At 52.6% G+C, this 20,158-nt stretch overlaps 1 long non-coding RNA gene across 1 annotated transcript; it reads right to left on the reverse strand.

Annotated features, from left to right (window-relative positions):
* Positions 1-5,530: 5,530 nt before the first annotated feature.
* Positions 5,531-8,629, reverse strand: LOC131280854 (uncharacterized). Its single transcript, XR_009188501.1, has 2 exons — positions 7,309-8,629; positions 5,531-6,893 (listed from the first exon to the last, which is right to left on the reverse strand). It is a non-coding gene; the product is annotated as an uncharacterized lncRNA (long non-coding RNA).
* Between the last annotated feature and the right edge of the window lie 11,529 nt (positions 8,630-20,158).

Raw genomic sequence — 20,158 nt, forward strand, 5'->3', positions numbered from 1 at the left:
TCTTGGTTTCCTCCAGTTGGGTGGTAAAACCAACGGCTGCAGCGTCTTTACAATGCTGTTGAGTCAAACCCCTTGCCCCGCTGGGGCTACCCACCAGGCTGGAGGATCAGGAGCTGCTGGCAGAACTCCCGCAGCTCCGGTGGCCTCGTCTCACGGCCCCACGATCCGCACAGAGCATCCTTTTCCGCTGCTTGGTGGGCGCGTGCTGCCTCCATGCCGCTCCTGCAGGGGCTACTGGAAGGTGAAGGCGGGCCTGAAATGCCGGCTGGAACTCGGCGCGCCCGCGCTCGCGCTCAGCTCAGCTGCCCCAGCAAAAAAGGGCTAGGTCACGGGCCAAGTCCGCACCATGTCCCTGGTTCCCAGTAGGCAGACTGATGGCTTTTGAACTTGAAAGGGAAAACCCCTCCCATTTAAGTAAAAACCTGCCAGGGCTACTCTCCAAAGCAAGACAGAAATGAGCCAGTAGCTTTCCTGCCGTGCGGCTTACGTCGGCTGATTTGTGTCTGGCTTTGTGTGACTGACATGGTCGCAGGTGCTCACGAATGGTGATTTTTCCTGTTTTGAAAGAGTTAAGAGTAAGTCCATTTACATTATCTCTAAGTTATGGGATGGTGGGTGAGAGTTTGTTTTCTTCCTTCCACTTTCCTATGTCTTTCAAAAATTTGCCACAACCACATATTATTCTCATAGTAAGAGAAAACCAAGTGTGTTTTTTTTGTGTGTATTTAGTGTATCAGGTGTAACACTTTCTGCTGTAGCCAATAACAAGCCCAGATCCAACTTAAGCCAAAGGCAGGGCCAGGCGTCAGGTATAGCTGGGATTGGGGCTTCAAATGATGAACTTGGCCTTGGTTTTTCTTCTTCCCCCAGTTGTCCCTTCCTTCCCCCTCTTTTAACATTTTATTTTGAAATATTTTCAAACTTATAGGTCAGTTACAAAAATAATACAGACCCACACAGAGAACCCCAACCCTCTCCCCTACAACCAAATTTAACACTTTGCCCCCTTAGCTCTATCATGCTCTCTCCCTCTCTCTTCTTTCTCTCTCTCTTCTATCTCTCTCTATCCATCTCTCTCTATTTTCTGGACACTTGAGTGTAGGCTGTATACATCATGCTCTGTGAACACTTAATTCTGCCATGAAGGGAAACGGACTTTGGCCCAGTGGTTAGGGCGTCCGTCTACCATATGGGAGGTCCGCGGTTCAAACCCCGGGCCCCCTTGACCCGTGTGGAGCTGGCCATGCGCAGTGCTGATGCGCGCAAGGAGTGCTGTGCCACGCAGGGGTGTCCCCCGCGTGGGGGAGCCCCACGCGCAAGGAGTGCGCCCGTGAGGAAAGCCGCCCAGTGTGAAAAGAAAGAGCAGCCTGCCCAGGAATGGCGCCGCCCACACTTCCCGTGCCGCTGACGACAACAGAAGCGGACAAAGAAACAAGACGCAGCAAATAGACACCAAGAACAGACAACCAAGGGAGGGGGGAAATTAAATTAAAAAATAAATAAATAAATAAAATAAAATAATTCTGCCATGAACACTTCCTAAGAACAAGGTGTTTACTTATATAAATAAGTGCAGTTAGCAAGTTCATGAGATTTAACATTGATATAAAGCTTACAGTCCATATATATTCCAGTTGTTTTCCTAAGTCCCAATAATGCCCCTTCGTTTCTTTTCTCCTCCCTTGCTAGATCCCATCCAGGATCATATATTGCACTTAATTATCATTGTGTCTTGAATTGCTCTTTTAAAACTTTATTGTGGGAACATATGGACAACATAAGCTTTCCCCTCTCAACCACTCCCAAGCATGCCATTCAGTAGGATTAATCACAGTCACAATACTGCAGTACCCTCACACTTTCCATTACTAAAAGTTTCCCATCTTTCCGAACAGGAACCCTATCCCATTGCGTATTAACATTATGAGTCCAAAACCACAGATTTCTCATTGCATTTTATGCATTTGCCTTTTAGGTCCTGCAGGAAAAATTGGAATTACCAACTAAAAAGTACAGTAGTACTGACATTTATATTTACCCATGTCACTACCCTCATCAGAGATTTTTATTTCTTCATATGGCTTTGATCTAGTGTCCCTTCTTTCTTTTTTTTTAAGATTTATTTCATTGATCTCTCCCCACCCCCTTGTTGTTTACATTTGCTGTGTCTGTTTGTCTTCTTTGTTTCTTTTTTTTTTTTTTTTTAAAGATTTATTTATTTATTTAATTTCCCCTCTCCCCTGGTTGTCTGTTCTTGGTGTCTATTTGTTGCGTCTTGTTTCTTTGTCTGCTTTTGTTTCTTTGTCCGCTTCTGTTGTCGTCAGCGGCACAGGAAGTGTGGGTGGCGCCATTCCTGGGCAGGCTGCACTTTTCTTTTCACGCTGGGCGGCTTTCCTCACGGGCGCACTCCTTGCGCGTGGGGGCTCCCCCACGCGGGGGACACCCTTGCGTGGCACGGCACTCCTTGCGCGCATCAGCACTGCGCATGGCCAGCTCCACACGGGTCGAGGAGGCCCGGGGTTTGAACCGCGGACCTCCCATATGGTAGACGGACACCCTAACCACTGGGCCAAAGTCCGTTTCCCTGTCTTCTTTGTTTCTTTAGGAAGCACTGGGAACCAAACCCAGGACCTCTGATGTGGGAGGGAGTCATCTAATCATTTAAGCCACCTCCATTCCCTGCTTTGTTGGGTCTCTCGTTTTTTCCTTTTGTGTCAGCTTGTGTCAGCTCGCTGTGCCTGCCAGTCACATCAGCTCGTCCCTTTAGGAGGCACCAGGAACCTTTGCTCTCTGCTTTGTTGGGTCTCTCATTATGTTTTTCTTCTTGTGCCTCTTGTTGCATCATCTTGTTGTGTCAGCTTGCTGTGCCTGCCCATCACGCCAGCTTGCTGTCTTCTCTAAGAGGCACCAGAACCTGAACCATGGGCCTCCCATGTGGTAGGCGGGAGCCCAATCACTTAGGCCACATCTGCTTCCCTAGAGTACTTTCCTCTCAACCTGCAAAACTACCTTTATTTTTTCTAAGCAAATTTTTTATTGTCTTTTTAAAAAAAGATACATAGATCACACAAAATGTTACATTAAAAAATATAAGAGGGACGTAGATTTGGCTCAATTGATAGAGCGTCCGCCTACCACATGGAAGGTCTAGGGTTCAAACCCAGGGCCTCCTGACCAATGTGGTGAGCTGGCCCACGTGCAGTGCTGATGCGCACAAGGAGTGCCGTGCCATGCAGGGGTGTCCCCCACATAGACGAGCCCCACACGCAAAGAGTGCACCCCTTACGGAGAGCCACCCCACACAAAAAAAGTGCAGCCTGCCCAAGAGTGGCGCCACATACATGGAGAGCTGACACAGTAAGACGATGCAACAAAAAAAGAGATGCAATTTCCCAGTGCCGCTGACAAGAATACAAGTGGACACAGAAGAACACACAGCAAATTGACACAGAGAGTAGGCAACTGGGCTGGGGGGAGGGTGGAGAGAAATAAATAAAAAATAAATCTTAAAAAAAAAATACATATATATATATATAAGAGGTTCCTATATACCTCATTCCTTAACCCCCCCCCCCCCCCCCCACTTTCCCCACATCAACAACCTCTTTCATCACTGGGGCACATTCATTGCATTTGGTCAGTACATTTTGGAGCACCTGCTACACCACATGGATTATAGTTTACATTGTCGTTTACACTCTCCCCCAGTCCATTCAGTGGGTTATGGCAGGATATATAATGTCTAGCATGTGTACCTGCAATATCATTCAGGACAACTCCTAGTTCTGAAAATGCCCCCATATCACTCCTCTTCTTCCCTCTCCCTGCCCTCAGCAACTACCATGGCCACTTTCTTCACATCAGTGATACAATTTCTTCCACTGCTAGAGTCAACAAGAGTTCTATAGTAGAATACTGGTAATCCACTCCAATCCATATTTTATTCCTCCATCCTGTGGATCCTGGGATGGTGATGTCCACTCCACCTCTAAATCAAAAGGGGGCTTAGATCCCACATGGCTGATGGATGCAATTCTCCTGCTTATAGTTCTAGACTCTCTCAGTTCCCTGGTGTGGTGGTTGACCATCCTCACCTCCCTGTCAGCTGACCTGGGTGTGTCCAATGAACCAGAGAGTAGAAGTTGCATCTTTGCTGAGGCTCAGGGCTTAGCTGGCACATGGACAGTCCAGAGATTCAAGTCTCCTGGGCATACACCAACCCCAGTGCCAACCACAGTTTCAGTAAAAGTGACAGAAGAGCCACTTGTAGAGAGGTCACACCTGAGTCCAACTCTATCACAATCAGGAGCACAAATTCCAAAGTAGGGCCCACTGGCAAGGCACTGAACTCCAGAGCCATCTGCCATGACTGAAGAACCTGTGTGTCTCTGAAGCCCTCAGGAGCACCAGCACCTGGGGTTTTACCTACTTTGGCTGTCTCTGGGATCCTGCTGAGACATGTGTAAACGTGACCCCTCTGATGACCTACTGAGTCATTTTGAAGCCTCTTAGCCATATAAACTCATCTGTCTTTACCATTTCCCCCCTTTTTTAAAGGTCTTTTTCTAGTTGCATCACCAGCTGGTGATTGCTCGTAATCCCTTGGCACCAGGGAGGCTCATTACCGGGATGAGCATGACCCACTCTGGGGGGAAGGTAATGCATTTACATGCTGAGTTTGGCTTAGAGAGTGGCCACATTTGAGCAACACGGAGGCTCTCAGGAGGTAACTCTTAGGCACCCCGCAGCTCTAGGCCTAGTTAAAATTTCAAGCACACAGGCTCATGAGCATAGTCATCAGTATCAAGGGCCCATCATTGGACCATCCTTCTACGCTAGTCTTTGCCCTTGCACTTGGGGGATTGTTGCTATTCCATTAGGGGATGCGACAGAGCTCCCCTGGCTAGGAATTCAGTACTTCCTCAGTTGTCGTGTATAACTCTACCTACTATGACAATACCCAACAAATACCCGAACATATCTATATACCCTATATACATGCCCTGGAAAACTTCCTCCCACCCATGTGTCCCCCATCAATGACACCCCACACCAGTGCTCCTTCCCTGCCATAGTTGAACCCCTCTGTGATCCAAAACTTCTTAAAAAATGAAGCCTAATATATTGCCAAATTCATTAGTAGGAAAATGAAATAGTAATGGTAGACTTAAAGATTAGAAATAGAATACGTGATAATTTAGAAAAACTAAGATAAAGCAAAAAATAAATTGGGGCATTAAAAATGAAAAACATCATAAAACTTTGTTTTTGATGTTTTGTCTTTCATCACTGTAATAGGTGTTGCCCTGTATGTATAGTGGCAAGGCTAATCTCTTCCATTCCTTCCTCAGTGTCTACATCCTTTTTTTTAAAAAAAAATTTCAATTTTGTCTTCAGAAAAGTTTTAGATCACAGTAAAGTCACATATACAATATAGGGGACTCCCATATATTCAACATCAAACCCTTTTCCCCCTTTCCCAGTGTGCTAGTCAGCCAAAGGCTTACTGATGCAAAATACCAGAAATTGGTTAGTTTTTATAAAGGGTATTTATTTGGGTAGGAGCTTACAGATACCAGGCCATAAAGCATAAGTTACTTCCCTCACCAAAGTCTATTTTCACGTGTTGAAGCAAGATGGCTGCCAACATCTGCCAGGGTTCAGGTTTCCTGGGTTCCTCCCTTCCAGGGTCTTGCTTCTTCCTGGGCTCAGGGTTCCTGTCTTCCTGGGGTTTGCTTCTCTTTCCTCTGTGTTCTTACGTCCTGGGGCTCCAGCTTAAGACTTTAGCATCAAACTCCAACATCAAGAACCCTCAACTCTGTCCTTTGCCATGTCTTTTATCTGTGAGTCCCCAACCCTTGGTGGGGACCTAATGACATGGCCCAATCAAAGCCCTAATCATAACTTAATCACAACCAAGTACAGATCAGATCACAAACATAATCCAATATCTATTTTTGGAATTCATAACCATATCAAACTGCTATCCCCAGCAATGGTCTTTTTACATGTGGATGTTATATTTGCTACAGCTGATGTACAGATATTGAAACATAGTTGGAATCAACCCAAATGCCCATCAACAGATGAATGGCTAAATAAAATGTGGTACACACATACAATGGAATACTACTCAGCTGTAAGAAGGAATACACTACAAACACATGGGATAACAAGGATAAATCTTGAGCACCTTATGTTGAATGAAGCAAGCCTGTCATGGAAGGACAAATACTACATGACCTCTCTGATATGAATTAAGCAAATCCAGCTATCTCAGAGAACTAGAGACTGGATGATAGGCTTACAGGAAATAGGGGGGAGAGGAAGGTTGTGAGCTGACGCCTACATGGGTGAAATCTATGATACAGTGGAGGTAAGTAGTTGCGCAGGGAAGGGATAAGACGGGGGCATAGGGATACTATTGGGTGGGGCCTTGCAGGCTTGAGGGGGGCTAGGGTTGGAAGGATGGGTCAGACGGAATTGGGGGGAGGGTTTGGGGGAGCAGGTGAACATGGGAGATTGTCAGGTACGTGGTTGAAACTATAATGATGAAAAAACTCTTTAGAAAATATAAAGAAGGGTTACTGGTTTAAGGTGTTTGACGGGGGCATCTGGCATGGGGTGCACCTGGGGCAGGCTTCTAGGGAGGGTGTGAGTGCTCATTTTGTCATAGTGTGTTATATCAGTGGGTGGAGACCTGTACAATGAGCAAGAAAGTATTGTACCCCCAACCTGGGGAGGCCTGATGTTCTCAAACTGAGGAGAGGGTGTCTCTCAAGAGCATGGGCAGCTCCCAATAGGGGAGGACAGACTTTCAAGCCCTCAGCATTGTTGCACGTATCTATGAATCTGGTCCTTCAAGCAGTGAAGCTTGGTTGTCACTGTGGGCCCTGAGGGGAAAGGGAGAGAGGAATAGAATAGATGGAAGAGGGGTTAACTGGGGGGCAATGGAAGTGTTCCACAAGATCGTGCAATGATGGATATAGGCCATGTTAAATTTCACCAAAAATGTAAATCATAATGTAAACCATAAGGTAACCACAAATTTAGAAAAGTGTACAGTCTAAAATATAAACCATAATGTAAACCAAACTCCCTTTTGCATCTTTTTATAGGGCTTGTCTAGTGGTGATGAACTCCTTCAGTTTGTTTATCTGGGAATGTCTTCATCTCTCCCTCATTTTTGGAAGATAATTCTGCCAGATACAGAATACTTGGCTGGCAGTTTTTTGCTTTCAGCACCCTAAATACGTCATCCCACTGCCTTCCTGCCTCCACGGTTTCCAGTGAGAAACTGGCACTTACCTTACTGAGGCTCCCTTGTACCTGACACGTTGCTTCTCTTTTGTGATTTTCAGAATTCCCTCTTTATCGTCGGCAATTGACAGTTTGACTATAATATGCCATGGCATGGGTCTGCTTGGGTTTATCCTATTTGGAATTTATTGAGCATCTTGGATGTGCAGACAGATCTTCCCATTTTGATTTGGCTTCATTTCCAAGCAGATGCTTTGCTCATGGTCACTGTACAGCTGTACTTGTTTTTGTCTTGTACTCTCCAATTTCAGGTCGAGTGGGAACACTTTTCTATCCCACAATATCTGACAAAATGTCCTTTGCATCCCATTGACTTTGATTGACTCATGTATCCCCCTAAGAACCAACCACAGTGGCCAGGTGGGTAGAGGAATGGGCTCATGTCTAGTTTACACGCTTCACCCCTGAGATGGGGCTGGAACGCTAGCTCCCAGGCACAGGGAAAGGTAGTTTCCAAGAGGGAATGTGGTGTCCACTTGCCAAAAAGGGCAAACAGATGGAGGGTCGCCAGAAAGTCAAATGGGCTTCTTCTCTCTACCTGCTTCCAGAAAGGAGTTGCAATAAGGCAGGGAGAGACCTGGAGGAGAGGATTTAATTCCAGAAGACTTAGGTGAAGTAAAGCGGCTCTAACTGCATCCAGAATTTAGCTGAGCTTCCTTGCAGCCAAGGCAAGAGGGTGAGGCCTGTACACAGAATGTCGACCCGCCCGGGTGACACAGCCAGGAAGGGTCCTCACCTCTGGTAAAACGTTCCCGGGACTACAAGGCTCAGGAAAGGCTGCCCTCTTCCTCTGTTGTCTCTCTCCATCTCAAGCATTTCCGACTGTTGGCACTTTTTCCTTTCTTGGGCAACATTCATCTTTTTTTCTCACAACACTGAGATGAGGCCCTGTCCCGCCTTTGCCCAGAGCCACCGAATGACGAGAGCATGGAGACCTGGAGTTGCCTCTGCTCTTTCAGAGGCAGCTGTCCTCTCTGGCCTCTGCTTCTTCCTCTGCAGAACAGGAATGGACCTGAACAGGGGGTGAACGTTCTGCAGGATTCCAACGTGAAGCAGGAATCTCTTTACCCAAACCCGGATTGCAAGGTCTTTTGAATTCAAAACGTTTGCAGAGACTTTCTTTGCAGACCGCAGAGTTTCTTGCAGGCCCTGAGAGTTTCACCCTCCCTTCCTCTTCCTGTGTTGACAACCGGAGGAAGCACAGCTGCTTGGGGTGGGCGTGGAGCTCGGCTGTTATCTGCCCGGCTCTCCCGGGCCCTGTTTCTGAAGGGGGAGACGAGGAGCCAGCAGCTGCGAATGTCGGGAGGGGCTGCCACAAAGCAGCCTCCCGGTCCCTGGGGCTGGAGGTGAGCCTGACCCACAAATGCTCCAGTTGCTCTGGGAGAAGAAAATGTTGAGCCAGTGACTCCTTCCCCATTCCTAGGCTTCACCTTTACAAAATGGCCACAAAGGACTGCTGATCCCCCAAAAATCGGGGAGAGAGGGGCTCCTTCGGCCTTAGTCCTGCTTGGGAAATTGACTTTCCTAGAGTTGTCCTATTTGCCCCTGTACATCGCCAGTGTTTTTCTGGAAAAAGCCAGATAGGAGAATGCTTTGGCTGTGGAAAGAGGGTTAATTCATATCCTTTCCTGCAGAATCTGTCTGGTCTCTCTTTTGGGTTCCTTTTTAAAAAATTTTTTTATTTCCGGTTCTTCCTATAGTCTGCCTTTTGGTCTATTAACCAGTATGTTGACATGGAGTTGGGTAGTCTATTTCCCAATCAATCCATTTCCCCTCACAGAAAGTATCTTAATGGGCAGCAGAATCACCTGGCGGGTGGGGGTGCAGAGGAGCTTGTTAAAATGCAGATTCCAGGGCCCTACCCCAGATTCAGCCCCGGAAGGCAGAGGTGGGCCCAGCAATCTGCATTTTAAACCAATAGGCTACAGTCTGCTTTAGTTGGACCCGAGAGCAAAGGTTTAGGATTATATTAAGAAATAGTTACGCCTTTTAAACAACGATATTATAAGAACATTAGCACAGCGACTGTCCATCGAGGAGCCTGGGCTTACTGGGCGCCCGGTGTCGCTCAGTGCTCATAAACTTTGCTCGGTGGCCAGGGCTGCTGTCCCAAAGCGCCACCATGAGGTGGCTGAAGAGGACAGGACTTCAGGAGGCTGCGAGCCTGAAAGCGGGGGGCCCCCAGACCTGGAGGGGAGGCGCGGCCCGGCCCTCCCCCCGTGTTTGCTGGGGGCCTCGGCTCGCAGCGGGAGCACCTCGCCGCAGCCGGGTCGCCGCCTGTGTCTTCCCAGGGCCTGTCGGTCCCTGGCTCACATTTCCTCCTCTCGGCAGGACCCCAGTCATCCTGGGCCCAGCACGGCCTCGGCTGACGGAGCCCACTCTGCCCTCCGACCTTCGCGAGGCTGGACACGCTTCATGCCAGAACAAAACCCTCAAGCTCGGTACTGCTGGCCCCCATTTCCGGGTTGAGAAAACAGTCCCAGCGAGGAACCTAATTTGCATGAAAATCACAAAATAGTGGAAAACGGAGGGAGAAGTGGGAAAACGACGGCGGCCTCGTTCCTACCACCCGACCCGCTGTCCTCCCCCTGCGGGTGGCCGCTACCCTGGACATCCGTTGTCCCTTGCCTGCCCGGGGTCCCTTCTCTCTTCTTTAAGTCACAGCCCCCCTTTGTTTTGAAGAACCTCTCAGTTCCCATGTCGCCCTGGGGGGGACGCAGACCCCCTGGGCCCACAACCCCCCGCAGTGGGGTCCCCTCCCCCCGTCTCCGTGGTGTGCCACCAGAGGCCCCCACGGGCGCGCAGTCCACTGGCCCCGCCTCCCCGTGGTGGCCGTCCATCTCCGAGATGAAGACCAGTGTCCCAGAACCCGTCTCGACGGCGCCGGCCACTTGCTGGGGGCAGGGATAGGACCCAGCGGGAGGCGCCCGCAGGTGTCTGCCATTGCAGGAGGACACCCCCACTTGGAAGGACTTTCAGCTGCTTTGTCCCTCGTTCTTGCTCACTTGGACCAAGGAAAAGGCTGTGATAGCTTTTTTCCAAGATAGAAACCCCATTATGTCCCTCTTCTTGTTGGCTCTTCAGAAGCCTTGCTTTTAAAAACTGGATTGCAAAGAAGTGTAGAACTCGTATGATTAAGTGTATTTTTTCCCAATAGTTTTTGTGAGTCTAATACAAACGGCCTAATTTTGCTCTAAACAATAAAGCTTGTAATACGCTAACCAACAATGTGTATAAATTCAAATGGAAGGTCTCTTGAGAAGAGTGGCTTAAAAAAAAAATGAGTCATTTTTCTGATGGTGGTTCTGTTTGCAGTTTTATGGTGAAAGAAAATAATTTAGCAGCAGCTAAAGTGAATTTGTGCCTCGCCAGAGTCCGAGTCAACACCTGGGCAGTCCCGCAGAGGAGGGTCTCTAACCATTACACCCAGCTCAGGAGAGTCTGAGTCAACACCTGGGCAGTCCCGCAGAGGAGGGTCTCTAACCATTACACCCAGCGCAGGAGATTTCGGGTTTAAATAAGCAAACGTTTCCAGCTGGCAAGGGAGCGATAAGGGACCTCCGATTAGGGAATTTGAGACTGGCTCCTTCCTTCCTGTGATTTCCCCTACAGAGAGTTCCACGTCTTCCTTTGTCTCGCCACAGGACGCATCTCCAGCTGAATCCAGTCTCAGGCCTTTAGGAATCAGCAGCTGGTGTTTGAAACATTGACCACAATTCTGCAGACACTGTGTTTACACCCTGTAGGTTGGGATGGTGCCCTCAGAAATTTAGCTTATCACCATAATCCCGAGCCTCGCTCCCCGCACTGCCCCCTGGGGGAGAGGGTGCCCCTGGGAGAAGTGTGGGACTGATGTACCCGTCACCTCTGGGCTTCTCGGGGAGGAAGGCTCCAGCTAGTCTTACATTCACCACCAGGCTATTGGGAGAAGACGAGAGAGAGGATGAAGACAGGTCTCCAGGCAGGATCATCGCCACTCTGGAAAAAGAGCCGAGAGGGTGTGTCTCGCTGATGCTGGCTTCTCTGGGTGAGATTACAGACCTTCAGCCAGGCAGAGCGTAAACAGCCGCGGGCTACACCTGCCTTGAAGTCCCAGCGCCTGCTCTTTTCAGAAGCATCTTTTTGGTGTACTGGGGTGCCACCTAGTGCCCTGTTTAGGTACTGCATGTCTCACTGTTTCCACCAAAATGCTCAACTCATCGATCACCTTCACCATTTTCAAAATTTAAATATTTATTTTTAAAAGATTTATTTTATTTATTTCTCTCTCCTTCCTCCCCGTTGTCTGCTCTCTGTGTCCATTCGCTGTGTGTTCTTCTGTGTCTGCTTGCATTATTCGGTGGCACTGGGAAATTGCCTCTGTTTGTTGCATCATTTTGCTGCGTCAGCTCTCTGCGTGTGTGGCTCCACTCCCAGGCGGGCTGCGCTTTTTTCACGCGGGGCGGCTCTCCTTGTGGGGCGCACTCCTTGCGTGTGGGGCTCCCCTACATGGCACGGCACTCCTTGCGTGTGGGGCTCCCCTACGTGGCACGGCACTCCTTGCGCGTGGCAGCACTATGCGTGGGACTGCTCACCACATGGGTCTGGAGACCCTGGGGATTGAACCCTGGACCCTCCATATGGTAGGTGGACGCTCAATCACTTGAGCCACATATGCTTTCCCGACCCTCACCATTTTCAACCCTCTAAGCCTGTATTAGTAGATCTCCATATGTGCATGCACCATTCATCCTTTTACTCATTCAACAAACATTAGTGAGGACTGACTTGCATAGAGCGCCCTGCAGCAGATATGACACCTGCCCAGCAAGTGGTCTCTCCTGTTGATGGAGCTGGAGACATGGAATAAAAGCAGATGATTAGAGAAGCGGAGATGGCTCAAGCAACTGGGTGCCCGCCTACCACATGGGAGGTCCCAGGTTCAGTTCCCGATGCCTCCTAAAGGAGAGGAGCAGGACAGAGAGCTGATGCCATGGGCTGGTGCGGCAAGTTCATGCAACAAGAGAATGCAGTGAGATGAGGCAACCAAGAGACACAGTGAGGGAAACGGACTTGGCCCAGTGGTTAGGGCGTCCGTCTACCACATGTGAGGTCCGCGGTTCAAACCCCGGGCCTCCTTGACCCGTGTGGAGCTGGCCCACGCGCAGTGCTAATGCGCGCAAGTGCCATGCAGGGGTGTCCCCCGCGTAGGGGAGCCCCACGCGCAAGGAGTGCACCCGTAAGGAGAGCTGCCCAGTGCGAAGGAGGGAGCAGCCTGCCGAGGAATGGCGCCGCCCACACTTCCCCACACTTCCCGTCCACTGACGACAACAGAAGTGGACAAAGAAACAAGACAATAAGACACAGCAAAGAGACACAGAGAACAGACAACCGGGGGGGGGGAGGAGGGGACAGGGGGGAATTAATTAAATAAATAAATCTTAAAAAAAAAAAAAGAGACACAGTGAGGAAACACCATGAGAGACCAACAAGCAGGTGGCTCGAGTGCTTCGGTGCCTCCCTTCTACATATGAGGTCCCGAGTTCAGTTCCCGGTGCCGCCAAAAAAGATGAACAGTGAGTGCAAAACAACAAGTTGGGGGGCATGAGAAGGGGAGAAATAAATAAATCTTAAAAAAAAAAAAAGCAGGTGATTACAGACAAGTGTGATTAGGGCCGTGGGAGGAATGTGAAGGAGGAGCTCAGGGAGTAAAGAAGGGGCACGTGAGGGTGGGCAACCGGGTTGGTGCAGTGTTTGCTGTGGTGCCAGCCCTGGGCTGCCTCTGCACACAGAAGAGTCACGGCCACGTCCCCGAAGCAGCTTGAAGCCTGTTGGGCCCGTTCTCCACCCCTGCTTGCTTTCTTCACAACACGTGGGCACACAATAGAACCTTAGATTTGAAGGACATTCCTTACTCTGCGGTGGAGGCAGTAGAGCACGTACCGGGGCCCGCGAGCTCTGGAGACTGTGGAGGTCCAGAGCTGAGCTTGCCGGGGCTTGCCTTTGTTTCCTCACGTGCAGCGTGCAAAGAGTGGTTCCTGCCCCTGTGGGGTTATGCTGTGCGAATTAAACGTGATAACACACAGGACCAGTCAGTTTTTGAATGCAAACAACAAATATCAAACCTGGTTAACTCAAGCAGAAAAGGGATTTCTTGCAAAGATATTAGATAGCTTGCAGAATTGAAGGAGAGGGTCTCTCTTCCTCTTGTAATGCTCGTATCCCTTTTCCAGTTTCCGTTTTACCTCTATTAAAAAAGAGTTGAGGGAAGCAGATGTGGCTCAAGTGATAGGGCTTCCACCTACCATATGGGAGGACCCGGGTTCGATTCCTGGGGCCTCCTGGTGAAAAACAAGAAGAGAAAGTGTGCCTGCACGTTGAGCTAGTGCCCATGCAAATGAGTCATGCAGCAAGATGACGACGCAACAAAAACAGAGATGAAGAGGAGAGTCAAGGTGAAGCGCAGCAGAAACCAGGAACTGAGGTGGCACAGCTAACAGGGAACCTCTCTCCCCATCAGGGGTCCCCAGGATCGAATCCCGGCGAATCCTAGAGGAGAAAAAATGAGAAGACCAAAAAGAGAAACAGATACAGAAGATCACACAGCAAATGGACACAGACAGCAAAAACAGCAGGGTGGGAGGGGGGGGGGAATAAATAAATAAATCCTTAAAAAAAAAAAGAGTTGACAAAATGTTATTTATGGGCGTTCTTCGAGCAGTTTACGATTCTTGACTCCGGCAGCATTCAAACTGCAGGGCAAAGGAGCTCCGCCGAGGGGCGGAGAGGGGCACCGTCTAGAGGGGAAACGCAGAAGCAGGCGAGGAGCCGCTCGGCCCACCTGGCATCAGGTGCCCTTTGACGTGGGGGTCGTACGAAGCAGGGGGCAGGTGCACTTTGATTGGTCGGTGTGCGTGTCCGTTCTGGACACGGCGGGTTTATCGACAGGCCGTGCTCCTCTGCAGGCCCACTGTGTACCTTCCATCGTTCCAGTGTCGCAGAAAGCACCTGCAGAGCGATTGTTCTCGTTTTCCAGAAAACTCTTTTTTGGGAAGGGGTCCCTCCTGGCAACACAGGTGCAGGTGGCCATTTTATTTTACTTGACGCCTCTTCCCGTCCAAAGCCTCCCTCCTCCTCCTGGGCCACGGGAGGAAGAGGTGACTGGGGATGGCTCCCAGGGCCAGGCTGGCCGGCAGCCTCTGGGGCGAGACTTTCTCAGCAGGTCACATCTTGGGAAGGGACAGCGACAGCCGCCTTGGATCGGGAGGCTGCCTGCGGTGACGGGCCGGAAGAGGATTCCGCAGGAGCCAGCCAGACCCCCTGGCACGTCGCTGCGGCCCTTCCCTCGCGGGGCGCTTACCGAGGGCGGGCCGGGGTGCCCGGTGGTCAGCGCTGCACGTCGCAAAGTGCCGAACACAGGGGTGGGCCACGTGGCTCCACCCTGGAGAGTGTCCCCTGGAGAGTGTCACGGGGCCTGCCAGGACGGCTCCCAAACGAGACTTCCGTGACCCCCGGCGCCTGTGTCCTCTGCACGCCCCTGGGACCGCCGGTCTCTTTCTCAGCGCCTGACCCCACAGGAGGCCCCGCTGGGCCTAAACTGCCACCACCAGGCTGGCAGCGGGCAGGAGCCTCGTCACAGCCGAGCGGCGTGCCAGTGGAGCTTGGCCTGGGCGTCCCGTGACTGCCGGGCAGGTGGCGCTGCCTCCGGGCGCATGGTGCCAAGGATGATTTCCTTCTGCTTGCCAGAGTGTGGCAGTGGTTCTTTACAGATGGGACCCGCGCTTCTCCGACCAGTAGCTCCGGGCACCCAGCAGTAGGGGCGGGCCAGCTCTGCCTTGCGGGGGGCGGGCGGCGGGCCTGCTGGGATCCTGGGTGCTGGGTGGGCAGGCCCCTGCCCCCTCCCCTGCCTGACCTGCCAGCGGGCCGCACCGCCCCTCGCTCCGGCCGGCGGCGGCTCCGGGAGGACCCAGCATGGACGCGGCAGGCTTGCCTCTCTGTGCCGTGTGTCCCTGCAGGAGCCGGGGCCCCTGCCCCTAACAGGCCACCAGTGTCCTCATCCTTCCCGCCCCCACCCCCAGACCCCAGGATGGGAGAGGACCTGCTAGACTCCTGGCCGTGAGTGACCCTCGGCCTCACTGCGGGTGTTGACGTTCATTTATGGGAGAAGCCACCTGAAGCCAATAGTAACTGGCATTTATTGAGCACCCACTGTACACTCGGCCTTGTGCTGGGCAATAGCAGCTGCCATTTATTGAGCACCTACTGTACAGTGGGCCTTGTGCTGGGTGCTTTACACCGTCCCCTCCAGTTCTCGTTTCACAGGTTCTGTGACCCCATTTTCCAGACGTGGGAACAGGTCAGCGGCGGAGCAATCACTCAAGTCCAACCGTGAGCACGCAGGCAACTCGGGTCCACCTGGCCCAGGCCTTCCCCCCGCTGCTGCCCCAAGGAACTCTGCTGGGGGGACGCAGGCCCCACCGTGGCGGCGGCGGTGGGGTGGGGGGAGGCAGAGGGGCCTGCAAGCCGCGTGGCTGCCTTCTCCAGGTGCTGCTCCTGCTCTCGGGGCGCAGGCTGGCTTGTACCCAGCCCTCCAGCCCCTCCTTCCACAGCGCCTGGCCCTGCAGGACGCGGAGGGGGAGAGCCCCGTCCCCACCCGGGTCAGCAGAGAGCCTGCCCGTGCCCCTCGGGTGGGCTGCGGGGTAGGCGGGCATCTTCGGCCAGCCTCAGTTTCCTGCCGATGAGGAGCCCCCCAGCCTTTCATTGCTCCATTCCCGCTAGAGACAGCATGGCTTCTAGGAGAAGGCGTGTTTGTCATGGTAGAATGACGTGGCTTCGCCCGGTGGGCCGGGGGGCCTCGCGAGGTTCCGGGGTGGGTCAGCACAGCAGCCACCACCGGGCAGCGCCGGCGTGGGGGCCTGGGCCGCTGTCCCCTCCAGGGCAGGCAGGCTGACCGAGTTCCTTTTTTTTTTTTTTAGGATTTAATTTTTTATTATTTCTCTCTCCACCCCCTGCCAGTTGTCTGCTCTGTGTCCATTCGCTGTGCGTTCTTCTGTGACCGCTTCTGTCCTTAGCAGCGGCACCGGGAATGTGTGTTTCTTTTTGTTGCGTCACCTCGCTGTGTCAGCTCTCCGTGTGTGCGGTGCCCTATCCGTTGGGCCAAGTCCGCTTCCCCCGGGTTCCTAGACCCCACCTGAGCTTCGCCCGGGGACGGCTGGCTGCCTGCGTCCTGGCAACTGGCCAGGCCCACGCGGCCGGCTTCCCACCACCGTCCTCCCCTGCCCTCTGTGTGGCAGAGGCTCGGGGCTCCGCCCAGCCGAGGGGGCTGCACCGACCGCCCCGGGCGCTGCCGGTCCATTCACTTTAGCGTCGGGACCACGGGGCTGGTTACCCGGTGTATCAGTCAGCCAAAGGGGTGCTGATGCAAAATACCCGAAGTCTGCTGGCTTTCATAAAGGGTATTTATTTGGAGTAGGAGCTTACAGATACCAGGCCATAAAGCATAAGTTACTTCCCTTACTAAAATCTATTTCCACGTGTTGTGTCAAGACGGCTGCCAACATCTGCCAGGGTTCAGGCTTCCTGGGTTCCTCTCTTCCCAGGGTCTCTCTCTTCCAGGGTCTTGATTCTCTCTGGGCCCAGGGTTCCTCTCTTCCTGGGGCTTCAGCTAAATGCTTCAGCATCAAACTCCCGACATCAAAACTCAAACATCAAAAAACCCTCAACTCTGTCCTTGGCCATGCCTTTCATCTGTGAGTCCCCACTCACCAAGGCGAGGGGACTCAAGGCCCTAATGATATGGCCCAATCAAAGCCCTAATCATAACTCAATCATGCCCAGGTACAGGCCAGATGACAAACATAATCCAGTATCTACTTTTGGAATTCATAACTGTATCAAACTGCTGCACCTGGAGAGGCCGAAGCTGGCTTGGAAAGGGAGCTGGGAAGGGCCTCTCTAGTGTGGGTGATGCGAGCTGGTCACCGATCACCAGGAGCCCCAGGGCAAGAATTCCAAGGGGGCTGCCTGGAGGCAGAGCCTGCCACCCGCTTCCCTATCTGCCAGGGCCGTTTATTCGCAAGTTGGCACAAGACCGTGGGATCAGGGCTGCAGGTGGCAACGGGTCCTCCAGTTTGCTTGGAATTGTCACCATGTCAGGCTGGGGGGCAGTGTCTTGAGGGAGATGGGGTTGGTTATCTCTCTGTTGTTTAAACGTCTGATGGCCAAGCTCAAACCCTCTCCTGAGAGGTTGTGTATGTATGTGTGTGCACACGCGGGCGGCTGCAGGACGGGGCAAATGCTCAGAGCCCAGTGGCTGTCCCTGGTCATCTGGGTGCTGAGCTCAGGGGGTGCGTGGGGGACGCAGGGGCCGTGGGGTGCAGGGGATGGGCTGCGGCGTTCTGGTTTCTCTTCTTGGCCTGGACGTCGGGCTGTCACGTCGAGGCGGTGCACGGGGAGGACTGCTCTGCCTGGGAGGTGACCATATGGGGGCGCTGAAGTCCCGGTCCCAACAGCGGGGACCGCCAGGCCTGGGCTGGGGGCGGCGTAGAGCCTGTGGGAAGAGCCTGTGGGAAGGGCGGGAGGCAGGGCGGCGCCCCGGGGTCTGGAGGCGCAGGCCAGCCCAGGAGTCGTGCAACGTCAACGAGCGGAACTCAGAAGCAGACCCAGGTCATCCTCTCGTTCACCAGAGCTGGGAAAGGTTCCCAGGAGCTGCGGGGCAGAGCGGAGCTTTAGAAGGCGTGCACGGCTGAGCCACCGGGGTGGGTGGCAGCCGAGGAGGGTGCTGAGCCGGCCGGGCACACGCCACCTCAGGGCCTCCGCCCGGCCCGGGCCGCCTCAGGGAGGTACCACGACTGCCTTCCCGGGTGACATGTCCTACAGGCAGCCGAGGTGACGGAGAGCACTGACCTGCTCTTGGCTCTCTGTGCCTCTGCACCTCTCTTGGCCTCAGTTTTCTCATCTATAAAATGGAACTTTCTAGGGATGCAGATTTGGCTCAACTGATAGAGCGTCTGTCTACCATATAGAGGGCCCAGGGTTCGATCTCCAGGGCCTCCTGACCCGTGTGGAGCTGGCCCATGCGCAGTGCTGATGTGTGCAATGAATGCCGTGCCATGCAGAGGTGTCCCCCGCATAGGGGAGCCCCACGTGCAAGGAGTGCACCCCATAAGGAGAAGTGCCCAGTGCAAGAAAAGTGCAGCCTGCCTAGGAATGGTGCCGCACACATGGAGAGCTGATGCAGCAAGACGATGCAACAAAAAGAAACACAGATCCCCAGGGCTGCTGACAAGAATGCAAGAGGACACTGAAGGACACACAGCGAATGGACACAGAGAGCAGACAACGTGGGGGAGGGGGGTGGAGGGTGAGAGAAAGAGAAAAAAAGGAACCTTTTAACCTGCAGGAAGGCCATGAGGCTTAGGTGACGGGTGTGCACAAGGGCTCTGTAGGTCGGGACCTGCTGTGGAAACGTGAGGGCTCCCTTCCTGGTCAGCACGGTAAATGTCAGGATTCTTAGTTTTGAGAATCACGGAATCCTGCCGTTCAGGGGGAACAGTGAGCCAGCCCAGGCCTGTCATCTCAAAGATGAGGAAACTGCGGCCCGGGAAGTCCTGTACGACCCGAGCCCCCCGGGGGCAGAGCTGGGGCTGGAGCCCAGGTTTCCAAAGCGCCACAGGGCTCCGGGAGGCCAGAGTGTCCCTTCTCCTCTTGAGGGGATGATGTGGAAGGTGAAAACTGAATGACAGAGCTGGCTTCCGTGTGGGGGACTTCCTGCTACTCGGGGCCTCTCGCTCTCAGCAAGAGGAAGTGGTGTGCGTCTTCGGACACTCAGCCTGGGTCCCCGAGGCCGGGGGGGTGGACTGGCCTCTGGAGCTTTCGGCTCAGACTGGATAACGATGCCCCCTGCTCTGCCGCATCCTTTCGGAAATCAGAGGCTTGTCCCCTCAGACGGTCGATCCTTGATAAAATCAGTGACATGCGCCCCAGCTTTCCCTGCTGGGACCACATTAATCTTCCCATTTTCACCACATCGCTGGTTCTCATGACAGCTCAAGATGTTTTTCTGCTTCTGAGAATCCCTTTTATTAAAAGACTCCTGAGCCCCATGGACTTGTTAGCCAGCGGTCCCTCTGGCTCCCCCCGTCTTTCCATTTCCTCAGCTCGGCTTCTGCCTCTTTGCTTCTCCCACAAGTCTTTCCACATCATTCATTTTGACATTTAAAGTTTCCAAGTTTGTTCTGAAATGCCACAAACACTGCCTTTGTTATTTGCCAGGCTCTGGAATGCTGAGAATCCCAGGATACTGGGAACCGGGTGTGTGTGTGGGGGGGCCTGTGCCCCAGGAGGGCCTCGGGCCTCCTTTGCAGGGAAGACGGAATTCTGAGCCCCACGGCAAAAAGGTGGGACGGTGCCTGGTGGCCGGTTTGTTCTTCCCAGAGTACCACAGAATCCCTCCGAGCACCTCATTTATTTTTAACCACCTCTATTAACCCCACGGCAGGCTCTCTTCACCTTCTCCTTGGTTCCTGCTTAGAGTAGGCCTTCCAGGTTCCAGGAGAGAATGTCAGAGAAGTCTGTTTTCTTATCGTTGTTTTTTTTTTTTAACTTTTAATTTTGAAATAATTTCGAACTTGTAGGATATTTGCAAAAGCAATACAGGGAGTGGATGTTGCATAAGCAGTTGAGTGCCCGCCTCCCACATGGGAGGTCCTGGGTTCGGGTACGGGTGCCTCCTGAAAAACAAAAACAGACAATAAGCAGAACAACTGAGAAAACCAACTCAGGGAAGCTCCGGTGGCTCAGTGGTTGCGCACCAGCTTGTTACGTGTGAGGTTCCGGATTCAATCCCTGGCCCCTGGTA

This window comes from Dasypus novemcinctus, chromosome 13 (assembly GCF_030445035.2).
Source record: "Dasypus novemcinctus isolate mDasNov1 chromosome 13, mDasNov1.1.hap2, whole genome shotgun sequence".
In the NCBI taxonomy this organism is placed as follows: domain Eukaryota; kingdom Metazoa; phylum Chordata; class Mammalia; order Cingulata; family Dasypodidae; genus Dasypus; species Dasypus novemcinctus.